We start from the raw sequence: 6,954 nt of genomic DNA, 5'->3' as shown, positions 1-6,954 counted from the left end.
TCCTTTCAACGATCCACCACTGCCAACCAATCATTGGCCACTTTTGTTGGGGTAGTGTCCTGTCACCAATCCCCTTTTCTACTGTTTTAAATAATCCAGAGTCAAAAAGTGTGGTGCTGGAAAAGCACAGCAGGTCAGGCAGCATCCGTGGAGTAGGAGAGTCAACGTTTCAGGCATAAGCCCTTCATCCACCCACCTCATCAACTGTGTCAGTTGCTCTTCATGTGGTCTCCTCTACCTCAGGAGACAGGACGCCAACTCGAGGAGCACTTCAGGGAACATCTCTGGGACACATGCACCCAACAACCCCACCATCCTGTGACCAACCACTTCAACTCCCCCTTCCATTCCCCCAAGGACATGTAAGTCCTGGGGCTCCTCCACTGCTTAATCCAAACCAAATGGAAGAACAATGCCTTATCTTCTGCCTTGGGACCCTTCAACCACATGGCATCAACATTTGTGGGCAGCACGGTGGCACAGTGGTTAGCACTGCTGCCTCACAGCGCCAGAGACCCGGGTTCAATTCCCGCCTCAGGCGACTAACTGTGTGGAGTTTGCACGTTCTCCCCGTGTCTGCGTGGGTTTCCTCCGGGTGCTCCAGTTTCCTCCCACAGTCCAAAGATGTGCAGGTCAGGTGAATTGGCCATGCTAAAATTGCCCGTAGTGTTAGGTAAGGGGTAGATGTAGGGGTATGGGTGGGTTGCGCTTCGGCGGGGCGGTGTGGACTTGTTGGGCCGAAGGGCCTGTTTCCACACTGTAAGTAATCTAATCTAACATCGACTTCACTAGTTTCCAAATTCCCCTCTCCCCACCTCATCCCAGATTCAACCCTCCAATTGGGGCAGCACAATGGCACAGTGGTTAGTAGTGCAGCCTCACAGCACCAGGGTCCCAGGTTCGATTCTGGCCTCAGGTGACTGTCTGTGTGGAGTTTGCACATTCTCCCCGTGTCTGCGTGGGTTTCCTCCGGGTGCTCTGGTCTCTTCCCACAATCCAAAGATGTGCAAGTCATGTTAAATTGCCCATAGTGTTAGATGCATTAGTTAGAGAGAAATGGGTCTGGGTGGGTTCCTCTTCGGAGGGTCGGTGTGGACTGGTTGGGCTGATGGGCCTGTTTCCAAACTGTATGGAATCTAATCTAATCAAAGAGTGAGTTGTCTTAATAAGATGATGTCATATATTGGATGATAGTAAGAGGTACTGGTTATGTTAACTAGCTAGACATAATTGCTGAGATGAAGGGGAGCCAGAAATGACAGCTCTGGGATCAAGAGCTGGGCCCCTCACTTCTCTGTCCAGTATCATGAGACATCAGATAAATCAGCCTCCAGAATTAACTGTTTGAGAACTTTGCTGCAAACGACAGTGGCTACGAATAAGAATGACTACCATTCTTTGCTGGAAATTTGTCAACTGTTCCAAGGGAACCTGAGAAACCTTCAGGACCTGGATAAGTTCAGAATGGATTCCAGTTGATGGTCTGCAATAGAGGAATATCATAAACTCCAGTTCATTGACAATTCCAATTGGTAGAGAGTCGGATACTGCAAAATTCATCAATGATAGCGATTGGAAAAAAAAATTGCTGATGCGAGTCCATTCTGTCTCCATAGATAATGCTGATTTGCAAAGTACTTCCAGCATTTCCTCATTTTATTGCAATAGTATCTAAGGATTGTTTTTGTCCTGTGAGAATGGTTGATATTTTTAAATTTTGTGAACTGGATTTCCATCACCATTGCCATAATCTAATCACTTTTTGTTAACATTGTGACTGAATTCATTTTTCCTCTACTGTGTTGCTGGCTTGAGCCAGCCTCTTCATCTGTAGAACACCTGGAATGTATTTCATGTTAAGAAATAGAACTCTGGTAAGGACTCTTGTGGCACATGGTAGTGTCCCTATCTCTGAGTGAGGAGGCCTGGGTTCACGTCTCACCTGTTCCAGAGGTGTGGTATTATATATCTGAACAAAATGATTATAAAGATCTGGAATTCTGGTCACAGTGATACCGGTTCAATCACTGAATTATAAATGCACACATGACCTTCATTACATTCATCAAGAGCCGTATTGAAGAGCCTTTTGTTGATTGCAATTTGTTTCCTTTTATGATGTGGAGAGGCTGCTGTTGGACTGGGGTGGACAAAGTTAAAAATCACACAACATCAGGTTATAGTTCGACAGGTTTATTTGGTAGTATTAGCTTCAGAATACTGCTCCTTCATCAGGTAGCTGTGGAGCAGGATCAAAAGACACAGAATTTATAGCAAAAGGTACAGTGTCATGCATCTGAAACAATATGGTAAAAACAATGACTGCAGATGCTGGAAACCAGATTCTGGATTAGAGTGATGCTGGAAAAGCACAGCAGTTCAGGCAGCATCTGAGGAGCAGGAGCAGCTGTATTCCTGATGAAGGGCTTTTGCCCGAAACGTCGATTTTCCTGCTCCTTGGATGCTGCCTGAACTACTGTGCTTTTCCAGTACCACTGGAGTCCAGAACTGAAACCTATATTGAACAGCATGCACATGTGCAAACACAAACTCTCTCATCCATGCTCACATTCACACACACACACACGCACACACACACACACACACACACAGTCATGCACGCACACACACACACACACACATATAAGTCCATGGGGTGAATTCATATTTGCAGAAATATATTTTCAGATACATGCTATTTTGCTTTAAAAGCGCACAATCTTCAGGCAGTCAATGCAGGCAGTCAATCCATGTCACATTTGATAAATTCCTGCTTTGGAAATAGAAGCAGTCTGACTCAAGGTTGCGATACAGACAGGCTCTCACCTCACACCTTTAATGCATTGTCTGAGCTGAGATGTCTCCTTTTTTTATAAAACCTTAAGTTATCTCAGGAATGTGACTTAAAAGTAGTTCTGGGATTTACATATTAAGGAACCGAAACCTGCAACCCATTCGAAAAGATGAAAGACTTTACAGCAATCGAAGTTTGTTGAACATGTCACTTCAGTTGCATGGCACTGTAATCTTTTGCTATAAATTCTGTGTCTTATGATCCTGCTCCACAACCACCTGATGAAGGAGCAGTGCTCTGAAAGCTAGTGCTTCCAAATAAGCATGTTGGACTAGAACCTGGTGCTGTGTGATTTTTAATTGTCTCCTTTTAGTCATTCCAACTCTTCACGGTATGTGTGGTGGAAATCCCATTTCCACATGGTATCCTAATACTTCCGTCAAAGTTGTGGCAAAGCTGGATCAGGTGGAAGGGAACTGCTGCGACAACTCCCCTCCACCCTCACTCCCCTCCACCCTCACTCCCATGCCCGAATTAACAGTTTGTGCCACTTGCTGCTAGAGTTCACCATTTCTACGTTGGGTGGAATTTCAGTTTGTTGCAAATGGAGCAATGACAGTCTGGCCCGATTGTATTGTAGGCCTCTTCCAAATCCAACACCATCCAGAAGGACAAGGTCAGCAGATACTGCAAGTTCCCCTCTAAGCCCCTCACTACCCTGCCTTGGAAATATATCACAGTTCCTTCACTATCAAAATCATGGAATTCCCTCAGGCAGCACATGGACTGTAGCAGTTCAAGAAGGCAGCTCACCACCACCTTCACAAGGGGCAATTAGGGATGGTTAGTAGATATGGCCCAGCCAGCAATGCCCACATCCCACGAATAAATTTTAGAAATTTTCAAAAATCACATGACTCCGGGTGATATCCAACAGGTTTGCATTTGTATTTGCAGATACATTCTACTTTGTTTAAAAAGGACATGATATGTAGACAGCCAGTCAATGTGACACTTTATAAATTCCTACATTGGAAATAAAATCAGTCTGATTCCGGATTGAGACACAAAAAGACTAGAAACATGGACTCAGACTTAAAATGCAGTATCTGACCTGAGGTGTCACCTTTATTCTGATAAAACCTTAAGTTATCTTGGGGTAGTGACTTGAAAGAAATTCTGAGATTTAAACATTAGTCAATCATAATCTGCGTCTCCATTCTAACTGATTGAAGATTTAATAGCTACCTAGCTTTGTTCAAAGTGTTTGCATAAGTTGTATGACCTTTTGATCTGTTACTTATAAATCTTGTGTCCTCTCTCTTACCAGCTGCCTGAGGAAGGAGCAGGGTCTCCAAAAGCTTGCGGTTTCAAATAAACCTGTTGGTCTATAACCCGGTGTCGTGTGATTTTTGACTTTGCCCGCCCCAGTCCAACACCAGCATTTCCACATTAAAAAATCATTCTGAAGGTGATGGCAAAACCTCACCTAATTAACTTGGAGGGCATAAAGGACTGAGGTAGAATTCCAGACCAGCAGTGAAAGGATGTCACTCCAGTTCATTAATATCCAATTGATCTCCATTGTCTTGGCAAATCCTATGAGATTTCACTATGGCTCAGGGACTAAATGGGAGCCATGCAATGGCAGGCAAGGAAGCCAGAGAACAAAGAATTATTAGATGCTCACAAGGACTGTGATACTTTAAATTCATCCCTGATTTAGCAAATGCATTCATTCCACCCTGGAAATGATTCCAAGTTAGGCAACCCGGAAGATTAGTGGGATGTCAGAAAGCATTTGAAAAAGTGAAGGAAGACAGACTTGGGTTGTTACTTTGATCCTATATGATCCCAAGGAAAAAAACATGGTTTTAGCTTGCAATGATTCAGCACAGAGGTTATATGTGTGACATTACAGCACATAATGGACAACAGTGTGGGGAAGCCAGCCACACACACTTCACATACTTTAACAAAGTCAGCCGAAAAATACTCGCAATGTGAGAATGAGGCATCACCAGTTACATACGGTGTTATTCAATTCCACAAATACTGTCAGGCTGTGCACATTGATAATTAGTCACAAAACCCTTACGATCACATCTGCTTCAAAGAATGGAGTAACAGTTCTAAAAACAGCAATGTCTGATTTTGGGTGTTAATTGTGATGGCCTATTAGTGCAATGTTAAATATCACAAGCCAGCATATCATACAAATGCAGATGTTCTTTTGCCATTACCCATGAAGGCAGATTAATTCCTAGTCACTGGATTATCTGTGAATTATTTTACAGATACAACTAACATGTCAGTGTCTGCCAGAGGAATTGGCGTAGAAACTCACAAGGAAGTGATTCAGTGCAATGCTCCCTTATCTTCACCATCAAGCCCAAAGAATGTAATGAAGGGAAATTGAGAGAGCACTTCACATGCAGAAATGAAATGAGTGTCAAAGCTATCTCCTACAGTTGTTATTCCAAAGCTTTAAAGAGAGATTGTCAAAGGAATTTCATCAGAAACACACAATACTTCAAATTCAAGCTGTTACAAAAAATAAAAATTGTCAGAAAACAATGATTTTGAAGAGTCGAAAAGGGTGGTGCTGGAAAAGCACAGCAGGTCAGGCAGCATCCAAGCAGCAGGAGAGTCAACATTTTGGGCATAAGTCCTTCATTAGTAATGTGGGGGTGGAGGAAGGAAGTTGAGAGATAAATAGGGGGTGGGGTTGAGGCTGGGGAGAAGGTAGCTAGGAAGACGATATATGGATGCACCTGGGGTAATTCTGATAGGTCGATGGGGAGGGTGGAGGGGTTAGGTGGGAAGGAAAATGGACAGGTACGACAGGTCAAGAGGGCAGTGCAGAGTTGGAGAGTTGGATCTGGGATGAGGTGGGGAAGGGAGATTTGGAAACTAGTGAAGTTGATGTCAATGCCATGTGGTTGAAGACTCTTCAGCGTCTGCAGTTCTCACTTTCTCCCAGTGGTTTTGAAGAATCAACAAGAAATGGTGAAATTTGCCTGTAGAAGAGAAATGATCCAACCAAGATTTCTTTCAATCTATGGTCGAACACATGAAAACCATGAGTAGATGCTGATTTCTTTGAAGTGGAATGGAAAGTGAAACTTGCTTTGGTCAACAGCTATGGCGAGTGGACAAATGTTGAGTCTGTGCCCACGATCACAAGCGTCAAGATGGCGGAGGCTTTGAGAGGTTGCCAGAAATGTTGGTGTTAAACACTGGTCTGTAGGTTAGGTCGGAACAGTCTGAATTATTTCTCAGTAAGGATGGTGTCAGATACATGTTATTACACACAAAACAGAATGGCACTTCAGTAAGAGCATACAGACTTTTTAGATGTATTTGGTAGGTAACAAACTAGACAGTAATTTCCATACTTTGCTTCAATGAAAAAAAGTTGCTATAGCCCTATCAGGCTGTAGGGAAGCTTTCTCATTAGAGGGACACAACAGGTGGTAGTTTAATCTAAGGGTCACCACATCTCAGGCAAGGGGAGAGGTTGAGATGGACAGTCCTTCATCGTAACCTCAGTTAATGCGGGAACACAATCATTGTTATTCACATTACTCTTCATTACAAATCAGCCATCCAGCCAACTGAGCTATAGAGAGGAGACAATTAAAGCTGCATTTCTGCAGGGAGATCAACTCAGAGAGGAAAGTGTTTCTTCACTTCCCAAAACAGGCACCAAATATCGTTGGGAAGGAGCAGTAAATATGAAAGCTTTTTATCAATGGGCTTAAAGCAGTATTGAAATTTGGAATCCATGGTTCATGGGTTTATAGGTATCTATACTGGATTTGAATTCAGGTGGAATGTATAAAGTATCACTTTGTACCAGCAATCTTATTCATAAAATGTGAGCCACATTGACTAACTGCAAAGTGCGGTGGCTTCCAAAGTTGAGATAGAGGGATTGCAATGTCTAATTGGACAGCTTTTTTTTGGGGGGAAGCAGGCCATCCAGCCTACACTGACCTTCCAAAGAGCATTCCACATGGACACACCCCCCCTATCCTATTGCAATCCCTCTATCTCAACTTTGGAAGCCACTGCACTTTGCAGTTAGTCAATGTGGCTCACATTTTATGAATAAGATTGCTGGTACAAAGTGATACTTTATACATTCCACCTGAATT

This window comes from Chiloscyllium punctatum, chromosome 23, assembly GCF_047496795.1.
Source record: "Chiloscyllium punctatum isolate Juve2018m chromosome 23, sChiPun1.3, whole genome shotgun sequence".
Taxonomy (NCBI): domain Eukaryota; kingdom Metazoa; phylum Chordata; class Chondrichthyes; order Orectolobiformes; family Hemiscylliidae; genus Chiloscyllium; species Chiloscyllium punctatum.
This window is presented reverse-complemented; position numbering follows the sequence as displayed.